This window comes from Marmota monax, unplaced genomic scaffold (assembly GCF_021218885.2).
Source record: "Marmota monax isolate L192 unplaced genomic scaffold, Marmota_monax_Labrador192_F-V1.1 WCK01_AAM20220418_F8-fsc00052, whole genome shotgun sequence".
NCBI lineage: Eukaryota > Metazoa > Chordata > Mammalia > Rodentia > Sciuridae > Marmota > Marmota monax.
The window spans coordinates 10,348,885-10,367,933 of record NW_026693473.1 but is presented as its reverse complement, the minus strand read 5'-3'; the positions used below and the strand labels follow the sequence as shown (position 1 = coordinate 10,367,933).

Sequence of the window (19,049 nt, the reverse complement as noted above, 5' to 3'; positions counted from 1 at the left end):
CCAGCCCTCGTGGACTTTCTCTGATCCTCCCTGACATTCGCACACAGGAGGAAACAAGGGTAAGGAGGTTCCTGGGATCATCCAGCATGTTGCTGTGAGACGGGAGGAGAGAAGAACTCCTGACCCAGCCCAGGCAGCTCCTTCCTATTCCTTTGCCTTCCCCCTCCTGCTCCAGGGGCCTCCCACCCTCAGCTCTGTCGTGGGCTCTAAGTCTCCTGGGAAGCAGGCTCCAATGGAAATATGCTGGCCCCATACATACATCATTTAGAATTTTCTAGTAGCTACATTTTGAAAAAGAAAAAAAAAAGCCAGTAGAATTTATTCCCATGGTATATTTTATTTAACCAATATAGTCAAAATATCATTGTCCTGATTTATAATGATACAAAAATCATGCATAAGATACTTTACATTTGTAAGTGAAATCTTCAAAATCCAGTTTGCATTTTACCTTTATCACACATGTCAATTTTGACAGTCGTATTTCAACGCTGAAGAACAGTATGGGCCTAGGATTCCTGATGTCTCCTCAATACTCTTCACCACCCTTGGGGAACCAAGGGCTCCTCATAGATAGAGGCTGGTCTGGCTCCTTAGTTGTGCAGGGCATTTTCCTTAGGACATTGACACTGTGGAATACTATGCAGACAAAAGCAAAACTGAATCAAGGACATTCTTTTTATGAACACTTATAGAAAAGACAAAGTCTATCAATAAGTGAACAAGGCAGCATGTATGGAATTCTATGCTTGCATGTATATCTGAACTCTCCATGAAGGGATCCTAAGAAACTAAGAACATCATCAAGGGCAAGTGGATGGATAGAGGGCAGTGGGAGAGGGGGCATTTAAGGGCATGGGTTTTTATGCTTTTTCAATTTTGAATACGTAGATGCATTAGGTTTTTCAAAGATTAAAACAAAAACTTCTCTGTTGATGAGCACACTTTGGCCATGAGGCCGGCCCCGCCCTTTGCTCCTGCACCCATTTGCCTCACGCCCCATGGCTTTGCATCAGGAGCAAATGCAGGTCAGATTTGTGGTGTTGCCGCTGCTCCACAATAGGAAGAGGGAAGCTTGGCAGAAGCCCAGGGCAGGAAGACATGACACCGAGTGACTCTAAAGGGCTCTTTTGTTTCCAGAAAGGCAGTAGCTTCCACTCAGCATCCCTGCCCCCCTCACAGCCCGCTGTCTCTGGGATGCCTGTGCCACCTGCCACAAGAGCATCATTTCTCCCCCGGAAGAGCCTCTGAGTTCGAGGTCGGGAGGAGAAGGGGGCCCTGGCTGGGAAGGGGCATCCTCCTCTGTTCCCAAAGGATGTCATTCATTCCCAGGATTTCATTTCCAGAGGCATGATGCCACCCTGCCAGCTGCCCTCCAAATCCTGGCATCTCCAGTCTAACTGCCGAACAGAGCAATAGAGCTAAGAAAATAGGACATAAGCTTGTTTGCACATGTGTGTCCACCTATGTGCATCTGTGGCCCACAATGTCATTCATTCACTCATTCGTTATTCTTTCAACAAATGTTCCTTGAACCCATATGATATTCCAGCTGTGCTTCGCTCTTGGGATTCATCCAGGAATAAGACAGACAAGGTCCTGTCTACATGAAACTTATAGTCCAGCAGGAGAAACACATTAAATTAAAAATAATTCACTTCTACCTGTCAGAATAAGTGGAAGGAAAAATACATGAAATCAGGGTACATGAACTGGGAGGCCAGGGAAGTTTGCATATGAGCCCTGTATTTTAAGTCAATCTTAAAATACATAAATGTTTCAGCATGGTGTCACACGTCTGTAATCCCCATAACTTGGCAGGCTGAGGCAGGAAGATTGCAAGTTTGAGGTCAGCTTTAGCAACTAGTAAAGCCCTACACAACTTAGTGAGACCCTATGCCAAAATAAAGAACAAAAAGGACTGAGGATGTAGCTCAGCAGTAAAGCACCCCTTGGTTCAATCCCTGGTACAAAAAAAAAAAAAAAAGACCAGAGGCCACATCCAAGTTCTCCCCCACCACACATATCAAGAGGCTCTGTACCACTGACTAACCACTAGCCCTTTTTAAAAAATAAAAAATAAAATGCATAGATGATAATGTGACAAGTAGGACTTCCATGGATAAGTACTCCACAGACTCAGACTGCCTCCTGTCTTTGAATAAAACATACACCTTTAAATACTTTTATTCAGAAATAAATTTAAAATTGCAAAACATTACAAAAATAAAAATAGTACAAAGAACACCTATGTGTTTTAGTCAGACGAGCCACTATAGTTAGCATTCACCCTACTTGCCTCACCGATTATGTGTGCTCTCTCTTCCTCTCTGCATATATAGTCACCCTTAATATGTGGGGAGGCTAGTTCTAGGACCCCACAGGTACCAAAATCCTTGCATGATCAAGTCTCTTATATATACTGGAGATGTGGTTCCGTGGTAGAGAGCTAGCCTAGCATATGGAAAGCCCTGTGTTTGGTCCCCCATACCAGGAAAAAAAAGATCATTTCAGGAGATATAAATTGGCATAGTAGCTGCCAAGTGCAGTGGCATGTGCCTGTAGTCCCCACTACTCAGAAGACTGAGATAGGAGGATGGCTTGAGCTCTGGAGCTCAAGACTGACCTGGGCAACATAGCAATATCCTATTTCAAAAGCTAGATGGTAGATAGATAGATAGATAGATAGATAGAATTGCATATTTGTATATAACTTTCACATACCCTCCATATAGTTTAAACCATCTCTAGTACCTAATAAGATGTGAATGTTACATAAATACTTTTATACTATCTTGTTTAGGGGGAAATGACAGGAAAAAATGTCTTTACACGTTCAATACAAATGCATTTCTTGATTTTTTTTTAAATCCATGTTAAAACGCTGGATGAAGAACACACGGATATGGAGGGCCAGCTGTGTGTATATACACACTCATGACATATTATACATATGTGCACACTTGGACACATATGCATGACTTTTGTCTGCATAATGTGAGAACACAGTCCACATATCCTAGCTCTTTACCACCAGAAACTCAGAACCACAGGCCCTCTGAGCTCAATGTGCTCTGTGAGTGCAGGAGAAGGTCCACCCTGCACCCTCTGCCTCCCTGGTAGAACAAAAAAACAAGCCCATGAGATGCTATAGGAGTAGAGTCCACACCTGGAGCAAAGCCATCACTTTTTGTGAAGCTTTTCTTGAAATTCAGAAATGAAGATAAAAATGTTTTCCTGGAGAGATACTCTGGGTGTGTCTCCAGAAGACAGTGTCTGGAGTGTGTGTGTGTGTGTGTGTGTGTGTGTGTGTGTGTGTGTGTAATAACACACACTACAATGGTGGCTCTTATATTGGAGGAGGGATGGCCCACGCTTCCTGCAGCCCTTCCTGTCTGTCAAGCACAGGCATCTGGAGTGCTGGGAACCATGTTTCTGGCTCCCAGGCTCTCCTCTCCGCTTTGGCCTACAAACACCTTGGTCACCCACCTGGGGAAAGTCTCCTTTCCTGGATCAAATGGAACATAGCTGGTGCAGAAATCCACTCCTGGCTGGGTGTGGGGTTTGGGGTGACTTGGGCCCAATGAACTGGCAAGTGCTCACAGAGTGCAATAAACCAAGGCTGATCCTCCCAGCAGGTGTTGAGAGCAGTCCCCTTAATGAGAACGATCAATTCACAGGAGAAAGGGTGGTGGCCAAGCACAAGTCACTGAGGCACTCTGGGTGTGGCCCCAGGGAACCTGCGGCCAGGTCAGAACTTCTAAGTCAGAACTTCTGGGCTCAAATCCTGGAATGAGCCTTTTTAAAAGCTTCCTAGGTGACCATCAGCAGGTCTAGCAACCATTGGCCTTGGTAAACCACCCCCATCCCTTCCAGCACTGAGATCCTTTGATGCCATAGAAGGAAAGACGGGACATACTGTAGAACACAGACACAGTGGCACTCCTCTCTGAGCCCCAGGAAGACACAACAGTTCCTCCAAGAAGAGACCTCAGGCCCTTTGCTGCAGCCTGAGAATTTGGAAGGACAAGGGGTATGGCGGAGCCTCAGCCTCATGTGAGGGTGGCTCCCAGCTCCTCTCAGTCCTCGGTTCATCCACACCCTCCCGGAGCTGGCATGGTCTGTCCCCTAACCTCAAGTTCTCACTGAGTGGGGGAGGAGAAGCAGGAAAATCAGCGAAGCGCCAACTTCCGCTGTAGCTGCTCTGACGGAAACTGGCTGCTGGTGGGGCAGCTCGCTGGAGCACAGCTGTGCGCCAGGCCAGGTGCAGGCGGCTGGGTGAGCCCGAGGGACCAGCTGCCCCAGGCCGCAGGGCCTGGAGCCCACGGAGCAGAGGCCCCGCGCCCCTCTCCGCAGCAGGCCTGGCCGCCCTGGCTGCCTTCAGGCGTCCTGCCTGCTCCCCGTGGCTGGTTTATTTTCTTTGACTCCAGTTATCCACACCCCTCCAAGGGGTCACTCTGCCTCACACTGGAGGTTTCTTCTTGAGTTTCTAGGCAAACACTGGGACCCTGGGGCCCTGCAACATTATCCCTCCCATCCTTATGCTGGGAGACCCCCAGGGAGGCCCAGCTGTGTCTGCCTCCTCCCCTTTCCCAGCCCTCAGCACCGGGGAAGGGGGAGGGGAGGAGTGGCCAGGGAAGGAAAGGGAAAGGGGAGGAGGAAGGAGGGAGCCAGAAGGAGGAAGGGTACACAAAATCTGCAATAAAATTCAGTTCCTAATTGCCCACTGCATCAAATTTCTCCCCAGGGCCCACTCCAGGAACACTCCTTGGTCAAACACTGTTCAGAACTGGCTCCCACCCACCCTCATTACACCAGACCTCTCTAGTGAGGGTGCAGTGTGACTAAATGATTTCTAAACAGTTGGTTCTCCAGGCACAAGAGACCCAGAGGAATAACTGACTAACCGAAAGAATAAATATCTCTAAACATCCAAATCTGACCTATCCACCATCTAGAGGCAAGTGCCACCTCCCCATTGAAGGCCACCTGGATTTCTCCAACTGGATGTGATCTCTCCTTCCTCTGACAGTTCACAGCCCATTACCCATGCTCTGATTGCCAGGCTGCAGCTTCCTACCTTGTGACACAGCCATCTCACATGCACCACAGGGAGTGATACACAGGAAACAGCAAAGGCTTTGCAGTCAGCCTTCCCCAGTTTAAATCCCACCTCTCCCCCTACAAGTTATGTAAGTGAAGCTGCTCAGCCTGTTTCTTCTTGTGTAAAATAGAAAAATGACTACATTGCTGGTTTGTTGCACAGAGATCCACATATATACCTGTTTCCTTTCCTAAAGGCTCAGGGAAGGAGTCCACTGTCCTACTCTTGCCTGAAGGTAGAGGTGGCAATGTAACACCCTCTAGCCAGCAAAGCATGAGCAACATGAAGGGTGTCACTTCCAGGCAGAGTGTTCCTGAATGGTGCACAATTTACACACTCTCCCCATGCAGCAGATCCCACAGTCTGCTGTTGGAATGATGACAGAGCACTCCTTGGATTGAAGGTCCCTTCCCTGAAGAGCTGTACTGAGGGCATCATGTCAGTGAGAAATGGCTGTTTGTTGCTTAGAGCCACTGAGATGTGGGGTCATTTGTTACCAGCGCACCATCTAGCCTATCCTGACTAAAATGAGACATAATGTATGTCTATGTAATGCAGAGCCCTTAGCATTGCTCTGACACATAATAAGTCACTGATAAAAATGCCATGATTGAAGAAATGTGCAAACATTAGAACAAATACCCAGTGAAGGAACTAGTAAGTATTCCAAATGGGAGCTAAGAAAAGTTTGTGACAACTATCTTGATTCCTTTATGGTGAATGTCAACATCTTATGCAGATGCCACTGGTAGCTGGGTACACCTGTTAGGAATGTTTCCTTCCCTACCTATCCAGGGGTGCAATGTCCTGGTGCGAGCCCCACATATCTTCCTGGACACCAACCTGGACCCCTAACAGAGGGCTGATGGTAGTTGGGGCTCTTGGTTCAGATGTGTTTATCCTAGGAGATCCCATCTAGGGAGACAGTCTCCCAGCAAAGTGACCTTGCAAATACCTGGAGCCTCTGTGCCACCCACAAAGCATAATCTGACAGGCAGAAGGGGTTGGGGAGAGGGAGTCCATGCAACTTGCTTCCGGGGAGCTGCTTAGTACAGCCAGGACTGGTCCAGTTGAAGATAGACAGATCTCAGGCCTGGAATAGACCTGAGTTGATACTGGCAACCCCTCCACAGGGCACAGGGTTGTAGCTTACCAAGGACACCCACATCCAGGGTCTGCTGTGGTCCAGACAACAACTTGAAGTCACCTGGATTGAAATCATTGCTACCCTCACTTTACAGAAAAGGAAACTGAGGCTCAGCTCAGGCAGGTAGAGTTTTTAAGGCACTGCGTAGCATCTAAAGGAGACAGAGTTTATCACGGAGATCACCCGCTGCAGAAATCTTCGAGCTCTTTTTGATGTCTTAACATTACTTTTTTTTTTTCTCTTTAGTTTTAAGACAAGGTCTCACTGAGTTGCTTAGGGTCTCAATAAGTTGCTAAGGCTGGCTTTGAACTTGTGATCCTCCTGCCTCAGCCTCCCAAGTCACTGGAATTACAGGAATGTACTACCACACCTGGCTTTACGTTACTTTTAAGATATCCTTCTTCCTCCCGCTGATCCCTACTCTTCAATGAAGCAGACTCATGCCATGTGTACCCAAGATCTTCAAATACTGCTCCCAGCTGTTAAAAAAAAAAAAAAAAAAAAAAAAAACTTAAAAAAAGAAGGGTGGGGCATGCTAGCCCAAAAACTAACAAAGGGGGAGAAGAAAAACATTTTTTTTTTTGACATGAATATCTGCCCTACTGGAAAAGGAGGTACTTGCCAAGTAGTCAGAAACAATGCACTGGCTGTAACCGAAGTCCTTACTAAGGGGACTCCAGGCTGTAGCTGGGACTTGCAAGGGCCTAATCCCCAAAGCAAGGCAAAACAGGGCAAGGAGAGGAAATACCAGACCAGGTGGTGGGAGGAGTGGTGAGGGAGGGTCCAAGAAACCTGATGGCCGAGACACCCAGTTCTGCAGCACTCACATGGGTCTAAGGACGGGTGTGGTGGCCACTGGGCCCCGGGAGGGTGGGGTGCTCCTGGCTGCAGTTTCCTTTTCTGGCTGATGAAGGGGTTGGCACTCAGTTCCTGTGCTTGCCTCCTGTTCTGATCCTGACATGGTTTTCACGAACTGAAAGCCTTTCAATTCTCCAGAGCTGTGTCACCTCCAGATTCAGAGCTAACGCATTAGCATGGGGAGCTGCTGCTGCACTGTCTCCTTGAGTCCTCATGACAGGCAAGAGGGCAGTTCACTCCTGCAGTCCTCATGGAGAAACCAAGGTTCTAAGAGGTGCCATAACGAGTAAGAGGAGGAGCCCAGACCTGGATCCAGTACCACCTGGCTGCAAATCTCGGCCTGTCTACTGCACCATACTGCTCATAGTAAAGATCTGCCCACAGCAACCATCTGCTGGGACCAATTTTTTAAGCATTGGCTACCTAAATCAACAGAGAACTGAAAAGGACCCGTGACTAGGCGTCATTTCTTTCCTTTGCCCAAAGAGAATGAGCACAAATACTGAGGGCAGTGGTGCAGAAAGCCATTTGCCCCAATGTCCTTGCCAGAAACAAACAGATAACCCTTATTTGCAAGTTGGGTTAAATATTAACATAGCACCTAAGGGTGCTGTTCAATATAAGCAGACAAAGTCCTTGCCTTCAGCCTGTGAGCAAAAGGAGCCTGAGTGTCTGGGGCACTGCTGTCCTTTCACACCGAGAGGGGCCCAGTGCAGGGTGCTTTGCCCTTACCACCACAAGCTTGCAGAAGGGCAGCCTAAGTGCCCTCACAACCAGAGACGCGGGCAGGAGCTCACCCCTCTGGCCAGGCTAAAGGTCCTCTACTCACAGAAGAACTCAGTTTATACCCTATGCAGCTCACGGACCCACTTCAGGAAGTGATTTTGCCTCTGCATGTGATCACATTGGTGTCACCCCCTCTCACTCCAGGTTTCACTGGTTGTGACCAGGCAGAGACTCCACATCACAGTGGTTTTCTGAGAGACAGGGCCCCCCACTCTTGGTTAGTCTAGGATGGAAGCCCTTTCTTGGGTACATCAGAGTTTCTGTTCTCTGGGGCCTCCGTGGTATTTCTACTTCTGTCCTGTGCTCTCCGACTGAGAGCCACATGCCTCACTGCAGTTGGGAAGGAAAGCAGTGACATCTCTCAGGTGGTGCTGGGTGACAGCTTTGGCCATTTGCGAAACATGCTGACATAGAAATTCTCAGTTAAGGAAGGTGCCCCCTTGCCTTTCCAGTGAGGTCATACATGCAAATGACATCGGGAAACCTATTCTCGTCCTTACCGAAACACTGCTACTCAGTGTTAGATTAAAATCGTAGGAAGTAGAACGTCGATGCTGGCAACAAACCTCATCAGTTAGAGTATGCGAGGAATAAAAAGGAAAAATTACAGTGTCTTCCTCTTAGGTAATCAACACTGTAGGCACAATACTTTTCAGGCTGAATATGAACACCTCTCTTGTCAGTACCTACCCGTCAGATCAGGATTCCATCCCCCAATACACTATTTATCACTTTATTGGTTCTGGTTCTTGTTTGGGGATTAACAGTCACTTTCAAATCCCCCATGCCTGTTCATGGCTCAGAGCTCTTTTTTATATTGCCCTCTGCCCAGAAGGATCTCTGCCTCATTCATTCCAGTAGAAGCTCAATGCCACCACTGTAAGAAAGCCTCCCCTAACCTACCCAGCCCTGAACTTTAGTCAGAACTAGTTATTCGTTCCCTTATCACCCTCTGTACTAACTAGAGCTATTTAACAGTATTCAACATGTTTCACTCAGTTCTTTTAAATATCTAAGCAAAGAACATATTTTGCACAAGCGCCAAACCTGCTTTATAGTAGTTGCTCAAGAAATGTTCACTGAAGGAATCAGTGAGTGACTGTCAAAGACCTTGCCGGTTATACACAACTTCTTCACTTGAGCCTCCCTGTAGCCCTCAGGTAAAGAGTCCTATCCTTTCCCAGAAGAGAACACGGTCACAGGCTCACTCTCATTTACTTGCTTACATTTAATGTTCATGAGAATCTGCACAGAAAAGTGCTTCTCAGACTTTGATGTATACACACTTTTCCTGAGGATCTTGGTAAAAGGCAGATCTTCCTTTGGTTGGTCTGGAGTGGTCTGGAGTAGGGCCTAAGAGTCTACATTTCTAGCAAATTCCCAGATAACAGCGATGACGCTGGTCCAAGGGCCACATTTTAAGTCTTAGCTACCTAACAGGGTAGCTGAGAGAAAGAAAATACTGCATCAGTCTGAGTGTGTGGTAGCACCTGGAATCTCTGAGGATAGATGACATTTTGCCATTGTACAGATGTGCAAACTGAGAGTCAGACACACTGACTTTTCCAAGGATCCCATCTTTCTGACACCAGTGCAGCACCATCTTGACTGCCACCTATTGCTCTGCATGCTGGGGGAACTCAGAGAAATGAAGGCACCAGGCCCTGTCCATCCTAAGAAAGGCCATGGGGTGGTACACATGCACCAGGGACCATAAAACAAAATTGAGTGCGAACTGAGTCAGAAGTGAAGAGGCACCAAGCACGTGCCAGCCCCATTTTACGCAAAAACTTGCCACATCTTTGTTTTCTATCCATGGCCCAATTAGACTGGAGATGGGGGTCTTCTTTCATCAGCCCAGTCCCTTTAAAAGAAGAGGGGGGGAACAGTGGCTTTAGGATTTTTCTTTTAAGCCCTGAACCTCTTCAGTGGAAAGTGCTGCCCTTCCGACCTGTTGATGTAATTGCCATAATTGAAGATTCCAGGCCCCCATGTGGGTGGACAGGGCCCCATTCATCCATCAGGTCAGCGAAGTGTAAACCTGCTGAGCCCTTCAGATGCCCTGGCCGCAGCCTCCCCCTCCCAGGCCCCTCCGCCTTGCGGGCTGGACTCCCCGCAAGGCCAGGGCAGCCAGGCTCAGGCCGCTCCCTCTCTGGATGTGGGAACAGTGCCTAATTAAGGGGTCTGTTCTCTTCTCCATGGGGCCGACTTAACGCCTCCTGACAGTAATGAGAGCCACACGTGTGGGGCTGGGGGGCGGGAAGGACAGCCTCCCCGCTGTCTTAGCACCCTATTAAACAGCAAGTCTCACAACACACACACACACACACACACACTGCAATTCTGTAGTAATCAACTACCAAACCAGGTAGCTACAGGGAGCTGCTCCAATTCTGAAAGAGGAAGGAACCAAAGAGATGAAATAACTTGCCTAAGGGCACACAGTGAGTCATTGTCACAGGCCCCAGGTGTCCTGTTGCACCTCATAGCACAGACTTCCCTCATGGAGGGTGGGGCTCCCCACTGCAGTCCCAGGGGAACATCATGAGGGTGGGAGGGGAGCGGACAGACCCTGCTAGGGCAGTCCCTGTAGGAAGATTAGCTGGCCAGGGCAGAAGAGAAAGACCCATGGGGCTGAGGGTTTGAGTGGCCTCCAGGTCACCCTTTGATCACATGGCAAAGCCAATCTCAGAGGGGAGGAACCCTCACTGTTGCAGGTAGACCCCACCTAACCCTCTCCTGCATTCTTTGGGTCCTTGTCTCCTTTCCCACCAGCCACAGCCCTCATGCCCAGGCCCCTGCTGACCACAGTCCTTGAGCACTCTAACAATCTATCCTGTATCCCTTCTTTTCCTGTTTCTCCAATAGAGGATCTTTGCCCAGTGCCAGGCACACGGGGGACTCTTGGTAAATATTCAGTAAATATAATAAAAGTCAAGTTGATGTTTGCCCCAACTGTAAGTCAGGTTAGAGCATAGACTTAAGCACAATTTTTTTTTTTTTTTTTGGAGAAAGCAGGGAGGTCTCCAGAGAGGCAAGTAGAGCAAAAATGCTGAAATGAATATGAACTTACTCTCAAGACACTGGCCCATTAATAAATATAGTGAATGAAAGGAACAGAATAGTTCAATTTTGCCTTCCAATTCCAATTTCAACTCCAGTGGCGTGGTGATGAGTCCCAAGAAAGAAACCAACAATATCCTGGGTACTAACAGTACAAACTAGAGACCCAGGCTCCCTCTAGAAGCCCCCACACTAACACGGCCACTCCTATCTCCCCCCTTTCCACCTAGATTTCAGTAGGATGGATCTCACCACTTAAAACCTTCTGATGACTCCTATTTCCTTCCACATGAAATTCATAGTGCCTGGATCCTCAGTCTGGCCAGGCCTTAGCTCAACACTACATTTCTCACTGCTCTCAGGGAATAGCCTTCCTCCCCATTCGTCAAGTTGATCTCCCCAGGCAGCTCAGACAGTGTAGAATAGGGGGCTGGGGGTGAAGATGAAACTTGGAGCCAAAAAGCCGAGGTATGAGTCTCAGATCCCCCTTTTGACAGGGTGAGGATTAAGAGATGTAATGAATGTGAGTTACTCTGCAAACTGTAAAGGGCTAAAGGAATGACAGTTATTCATATTTACTCATGACTATTCCCACCTCCAGTGCTCCCTTTGGCCTCCTAGCTCACCTTACCTTGCCCTTGGCCATGTCCTACCAAACCCCACTCCAAACCCATGGGAACTCCTGTCCTCATCCAATCTAGCTTTTAAGGTCTCACTCGTAAAGCATGTGCTTGTTCTCTGTGCCTGTGCACATTAGCCTTCGAACTCCAAGCCCACGCTCATTTGCTTGCAGATAATATGGCACAAAACTGTAGTTTATAATTTAAAAAGAAATTATGCCAGGAGCTGGGGATGTGGCTCAGTGGTAAAGCACTTGCCTAGCATATGCAAGTCCCCAGGTTCAGTCCCAGCACAGGAAAAGAAACTGTGCCAGGCTTGGTGGCATATGCTGGTAATCCTAGCAACTCAGGAGGCTGAAGCAGAAGGATTACAAGTTTAAGACCACCCTTGGCAACTTAGGGAAGAACCTGATTCAGAAATAAAATAAAAAGGGCTGAGGATGTAGCTCAATGGTAGAGCATTCCTAGGTTAAATCTCTGGGAACCCCCCCACACCCCCCAAAAAAGGAGAAAAGGAGGGAGGAATGAAGGGAGGAGAAAAGAAACATGATTTTCAAAGCTTAAGATGAAAACAAAGAGCTGGGCGTGGTGGTGCACACTAATAACCCCCACAAGTCAAGCTGAGGCAGGAGGATTGCAAGTTCAAAGCCAGCCTCAGCAACTTGGGGAAATGTTGTCTCAAAATAAAAAAATTTTAAAAAGGCTAGGATATAGCTCAGTGGTAAAGCACCCCTGGGTTCAATCCCACATAAATAAATAAAACAAAACTGGAGGGAAGAAACCAAGAACATCACCGAGGAGTATATCAGTTTGCTTAGACTGTCATGACAAAGTGGTGGCCTGGGCAGTTTAAACAACAAATTTCTCATGGTTCTAGAGGCTGGAAGTCTGAGATCAGGCCACTTTCTGGTGAGAGTGTTCCCACTGGCTTGCAGGGGGATGTCATCTTGCTGTGTCCTCACATGGTGTACACACACACACACACACACACACACACACAGCTGTCTGGTGTCTCTTCTAGTAAAAGCAGCTATCCAGCATGAGGGCTCCATCCTCATGCATCATCTAACCCTGATCCTTCCAAAGACTCCTTCTCCAAATCCCTCCCACCGAGGGCTAAGCCTTCAACATGTATATCTGAAGGGCATGAGGACACAATTCAGTCTACAGTAGGGAGAAGAGGGAAAGGTTTAGGGTCCAGTTTAAGCTGGCTGTTGTAGTTCAGTGCCTCTCCTCACATTTCTTCAGAGGGGAAGCTTGCACTCCTGAGTGCACGTGGGCATGGATTAGAGAGAATCTTTCCCATCTCCTCCCCTGGGGGAGAAGAGCAGATAATGGGGGTGACTGTGTGTCACATTTGCCTGGAGCACTATGACAGGGTCACTGCTTTTTGTTCCCCCAGTCTGCTCAGAGTAGAGCTGTTTCCTGTTTTCTGGCCCCTCCTGGACTTCCATGATCAGCCACAGCTAGGGATTCACCATCATTGACACCTACTCCCCACTTCTACAATCAGGATGGTGCCTGTTTTCCTGCTGCTTCCCAGGTTTCTAGAAGCAGGTGCATGATCTTTTCTTTGCAGTAGATTGAATAAGTGGATTCACAGCCTACTTGGTGGATCATGCAGGCCCCAAAGGGTTCGATACTCAGCACCACATACCAACAAAGATGTTGTGTCCGCCGAGAACTAAAAATAAATAAATTAAAAAAAAAAAAGAAAGGAATCAGTGGTCCCACCCCTTCCCCAACAGAAGCTCTTACCTCATCATTCATCATTCTCTATGTGAAGTGTACTTGGACCATGGTCTTGAACTATTGTCAATCACCCCAAGGAGGAAAAGTGACTGTAGAGTTCCTCACTGCCAGCAAGCACAGGTGAGCTTCCTGATGGCAAGGTGTCATTATGAAAATATGGCTAAAGTGAAAGAGAAATAAGTTCGGACACAGAGACATTGAGTAACATAATTGATGGAGTCTTCAGTGATGGCTTAGCAGAATATGTAGTGTTTTTACGTGGCCAGTTTCTGCAATAACTTGAAATAAAAATGAAGGGCAAAGTATTGTTATTTAGGGCTGGGGTACGGCTCAGGGATAGGGGGTTTACCTAGTGTATATGAGGCCCTGGGGTTCCATTTCCATTACTGAGGATAGAAGGAAAGAAGGGAGGGAGGGAGGGAGGGAGGGAGGGAGGGAGGGAGGGGGAGAAAGAGTTTGTTATTTAATCAAAGGCAGCTTTCAGTTTCCCCCCAATTCTTCCACCTCTAACTTGAAGAACTACAACTTGCTATTCAAGATTGTTCCATTCTTCTTGTTTTTGGTGGGAGTCTTGCATAATCTTTGCCTGGGAACCCAGCCCAGAAGTGAAAAGTAGTTCCAATGGGGGGTGGGGTGGGGGGCTCCAGTCACCCACTAAAGCCCAGAGAAGATCATTTTCCAACCAGACATCTGTAATTGTGGCTGCTCTGTTAGAGGAAGGTGCCAGAACCTGCCTTTCCCTGCAAGAAATCCCTGGGTCCCAGGTGAGATCTTGGGGAGGAAAGGGCAGATGGCTTTCTCTTTTCCACCTGCTGCCCAGGGAAGCCTGGCACTTGAAGCCCAGGTAGGGAGGTTTGTGGGGACTTTGGAATTCTAACAGGGTCACCACTTCACTGCTCCCATTCACATCCTCCATATTTTGCAAAAAGGGACTCATTCCATCTCCTCCCCCCAGGCTTAATCACAGCCTTAAGCCACTGTCATTTGCAGTGTTGTAAGCATAGTGACAGGAGCAGGTTAGGTGTTTGGAACAGTATGATGTAAGTCTTGTGGTGAAAGAGTCACTGACAGACAGTGCAAGGTGACACCATGAGAACAGCCCAGGCTATGAGGTCATTTGGTCCAACAGGTAGGCCCTTCTGTTTTCTCAGCCCTGACATTTGATGCCCTGCCAGTTATTTAATAACCAGAAACGAGGTGAGTCCCACAAATTCCTGCATCTCCAGGGGGATGGAGGGGGAGGGCTACACTTCTCATCTGCCAGACTGTGGGTTTGCTCAAGGGCACCCAAGGGGAGGCTCCAGCTGCAAACCTCCCCAGAAGTTGGGTCCATGGAGCAACACACAAGAAAGATTCAGAGGCAAGTGGCATCCTGTCTGCAGAGAGCTGAAAATGATTCTGCACTCCATTTAATCCAAACAATCGTACCTGGCTCCTAGAGGGGAAGGCCAAAATCCCCCAGACTTGACACACATTCGACTTTCAGGCCAAAGAAAGCAGCCAGTTCTCAGCAAACTTACTTTTGAAGAGATTGTGGGAGGGCTGGGGGACAGCTGGATGACAGAATGTTTGTCTAGGGTGGGGGTCGGGGGGAAGCCCAGAATCAGAAAAAAAAGCACAAAAACCTGGGGGAGAGGAGTCTGTAGAAAAAAAAAATTATGTTTGGGGAGGGTTATTGTTTTTATTGCTTCTTTTGTTTATTTTGCTGCTTAATGTATGCTACACATATGACCCAACATGCAAAAACATAGTTTTAAAACTACATGAAATATTTGATGACACTGTAATTAATGCTTCAAAAAAAGTAAATATTTGAAAGGACACTATAATTAATATTTCCAAAAAGTAAGTTCTAGCCAAACATATTTTCTTCAGAACATTTCATAAAAGTTCAAGGAAAAATGATTATAGATTTCCTCTTTAAGCACAGTATTGAGGTAGGGGTTGAAATGGTTTCCCAGAGTGCCCCCTAACAAAGTACCACAAACAGATAGATTAAAACAACAGAAATATATTGTCTCAGGGTTCTGTAGGCCAGAATTTCAAACTCAAGGTGTCAGCAGGGGCCATAACATGTGACAACTTCTAATAGCTAGAATCAGATAAAAGGGAACATAGGACCCACAGCTCCACTTTGGTCCTGCCAACCCTGGGAAACTTCTTTTGCATCAGCAAAGGTATCAGTACATCAGTGATTCTTCCTACAAAGGGAGCAAGCTATTCCTTCATCAATATTTACTAAGCACCTACTACTGAGTACCCAGAGGGGCTGACTGAAGGTGAGAGAGACAAGTAGAGGTCCCTATTACTGATAAAGAATATTAGAAATTCTTTGTTCACCTGTGTCAGGTAGGTGATGAACGGTCTGAGGGCCAGGCCCCCTGTCCCAGACATCCTTTGCAAGAGGTCTCACAGACTCATGTGGTATCATGTTGCAAGGATCCCCTGGGAAGAGAAAAAGCAACATGGTGACTAAAGAGCAACATGTTACACAGTAGAGGAGACAAAGTCCAAAAGCCACATGGAGAACTGCAAGATTCTCAAGATGGAGAGAATTTGAAAACATCTTAGTTCCCGTGTTTTTGTTTGTTTGTTTGTTTTGTTTTGTTTTGTTTTAACTCAACAGAAAAAAATCAATGGGGCACTTTCTTTGACCAAAATCTTATGAGGTTATGCAATATCTGAACAGGCAAAGCCAAATGGTTCTAGAAGAAGAATTATAGGTCTTGAGAAAGGCTCACCTGTTCAGCATGCACCACCTGTAGGCCCTAGAGCCACAGTCCCTGGAGGAAGCCCCACAGGTTGTGGCTTGTAAACCATTAGATCAACAATGGAGAAGCTGGCCCCAGAGAAATGGCAGAGACAACCTTGTCAGGGGTGCACACAATGAGCCTATGGCAGAGACAGGACCAGAACCTGGGTTCTTCTCTGATTTCCAACCCAAAGCTTTCTGCACAGTCTCATGTTCTCAGAGTAGAGTGGCCAGGAAGGTGGGCTGCCATGCCTTCTGGTCTCCCTTTTCAACCAACCACACAGACTCTCCTTTCCTTCAACCTCCTCTCTGCACCTACACTGCATTTCCTGGCCAGAGGCATCTTTCAGATTCAGCCCTAGGCCCTTGGCCTGGATTGTGATCTTCACCTCTGGGTGGCCATGCAAGGACTCAATGTCTTTCTGGGTCTTTTCCAACCTAGTCATGTGGCAGGGGTCAGCAGGCTTCCAAGTCCTGGTTCCATTCTGCAGCCTCCTTGCTCTGTAACCCTGGCAAAGCTGTCTGAGCTAACTGGGATTCACTTCACTCCCACAATCACCTTTCCTTCCCTCTCTGAAGGAGAAAAATCAAGGTCCACAAGACCAAATGGAGAGTCATTCCTTGGGGCAAGCTCTGAATCCAGCTTTTTCTGATCTACATTACTGAAAGTTACAGAATAAGTTGGTTCAGGGGGAGAAAAAATAGAATTCCAAAAGGCAATGATCCCCAAGGATATTTCACAGTGGCCTGGGCACAGCTCAGAAGTCCACATCCCAAAGCAATACCCTACACCCAGGCTTCTTAGTCAACCAACTCATCCTGGGAGAACCTTCCAAGGGGGCAGGGTCTCCTAATGAAAGGTTCTGCCCATGTCTGATCTCAGTCTAACCTTCATCCACAAAATTTACTCTCCAAAGACTCACAAAGCTTCTGGAGTCTGTTTCCTGCCTGTCCTAGGGAAGGCAGAAGGTTGGAGAAATCTCCAGAGGGTGGTGCCTCTAGGAATTAGGGAGTGTGTACTTATGACGTCTGAGTACAAGGCTGGGCTGTGCCACTAACTTGCGGACTTGGGACCAATCTCTTGATTACTCTTGATCCCATCTTAGAGCTGTAAATTGGGGGTTTATTCAACATTCACTCAACATCCCCCACCCCACCCCTTGAGCACCTATGACATACTGGTCCCATGCAAGGCCATGCTGCACTTCCCCCTCCCTCCTCGGCAGGATGTTGTGAGCATCAGACTATTGGGATCTGAAATGACTCCTCCGTGGCCCAGGCGTGTAAATATTCTTTCCACTCTGAGCCTTCCCTGGAGCAGAAGGGAGTCATTTCTTCAGCATGTCTCTCAGTCCTTGGAGGCTCTTCTCTGATTTTATAACAAAATAAAACTGTGATCAGTTCTCGGGTTTTTCATGATTTTTCATGACATGACCCATTTGGGGGGGCTAAATTGACACTTGGAAACCCATGATTCATGTGAATAAGTCTCCTTCAACTTTCCTTTAAAAATGGTGAGTGATATGAACTTTGTCTTTTCACCTTGTAGAGCCAAGCAATAAATAACTATGCTCAATAAATGAGTTGCCAGGAGGGACGGAGGGAGAGAGGAAAAGGTGAAAGGGAGGGACAAGAAATCTTGCCTCCGAGGAGGAGAATTAGCTAATAGAATCAAAAGGAAGGAAAACTTTTCTGAGCTTACTTTGCCCATATCTCAGATGAGCATCCTCTGGAACACTCTGGGGATAGCTGGTAGTGACTTAAGGTTGTGAGCTCCCTCTCTGCCTGTAGCATGAGGACCCCTGGATCTAGAGGTCATCATGTGTTGTTGGTCAGCAAGGCTGGACATCCGGTGCTCAGCACCCTCACATCTTCGTATCATAGGAGAGACATGAGGGAAGTGGGCGATGCGGAGGTCCTTACCATCGTCACCCTGACAGCCAGGGCCAAGGAGAATATTTTCATCTACCCTCTTTCTTTTTTCTTTTAAGCGTCTTCTAGTGATAAAAGCTGGAGCAAATTGAAATTGTCAGCTCTGTGGTCTTTAAGCAATAGGAAAAGTACTAGAGATCATGTGAACCACACTTCTGAAAACTTAAAGAAAAAAAATCTAATCTTGCCTCAATAAAAACGACATCATGTCACTGCAATCGGCAGGGGGAAGGCCTGAGAGTTGCTGGCAGTGGCCCAGCAGAGTTCAGGGGTTATGTTGGCTGCGCTGAATTCCCACGGGAAAGGTAGACCCGGAGCACCGCCTTTCAGGTGAGCCTCAGGTCTGTCAGGTACAGGAGGGGCAGGGAGAATGAGAAGGCTCCCCCCTCAAATCGCTGTCGTCTCTGGCTCTGCTGTAACAGCCAGGCAGAGGCAGGCCCCTCCACCCCTTCTCTCCCACCTGCCTCTCTTCCTGATGTGGCTTTGGCTGTGTTCCTGTCTTTGGCGGACTTTGAGGGACAGAGAAGACAACAGCCACCCTGGGACAGCTCAATGACAACAAACCCCTTGTGAGGGCACAGACCCAGAGCCAGGGAGGGTGGCACCAAATGCCCCAATTCCACTCAAGTGTAGAGTCTTTGCAAACTCACCCTAAGGGTCTGTGCCAAAGACAACAATAAAAATGGCAGGTTGGCCATGCAGCAGCCAGCCATTCTGCACAGGAGCGCTTTAGCTCTGGAAGTGCAGTGCTAGGAGCTGGCTTCACAGGGCCTCAGCTGACCTTCAATTGTCAGTTACCATCTGCTCCCAGCCACTGACTATTTATTAGCAATCCCCAGATGGGTATATAAGGTACAGGTAAGGATGACTGCCCCTTGGCAGGGCTTGGGGGACAGGGTCTACAGACAGAAGGACTACTGTTCAGGATCTACCTTTTTGGACAGTTTGAAATTTTTAAACATGTATATTTAAGTTAAATTGTCTAACTTTTCAAAGTGGCCCTCTCTTAAGTGTACAGTGGCCCAACAAAAGGAA

General features: G+C 47.5%; 1 long non-coding RNA gene across 1 annotated transcript in view; it reads right to left on the bottom strand.

Annotated features, from left to right (window-relative positions):
* Positions 1-317: 317 nt before the first annotated feature.
* The window catches only part of LOC124101866 (uncharacterized), a 30,286-nt gene continuing 11,554 nt past the window's right edge, over positions 318-19,049 (bottom strand). The window contains exons 3-5 of the long non-coding RNA XR_006854720.2: positions 15,671-15,775; positions 13,337-13,490; positions 318-639 (exon numbers count right to left, since the gene is read on the bottom strand). This is a non-coding gene — a long non-coding RNA (uncharacterized LOC124101866). The remainder of the gene's footprint in view (positions 640-13,336; positions 13,491-15,670; positions 15,776-19,049) is intronic.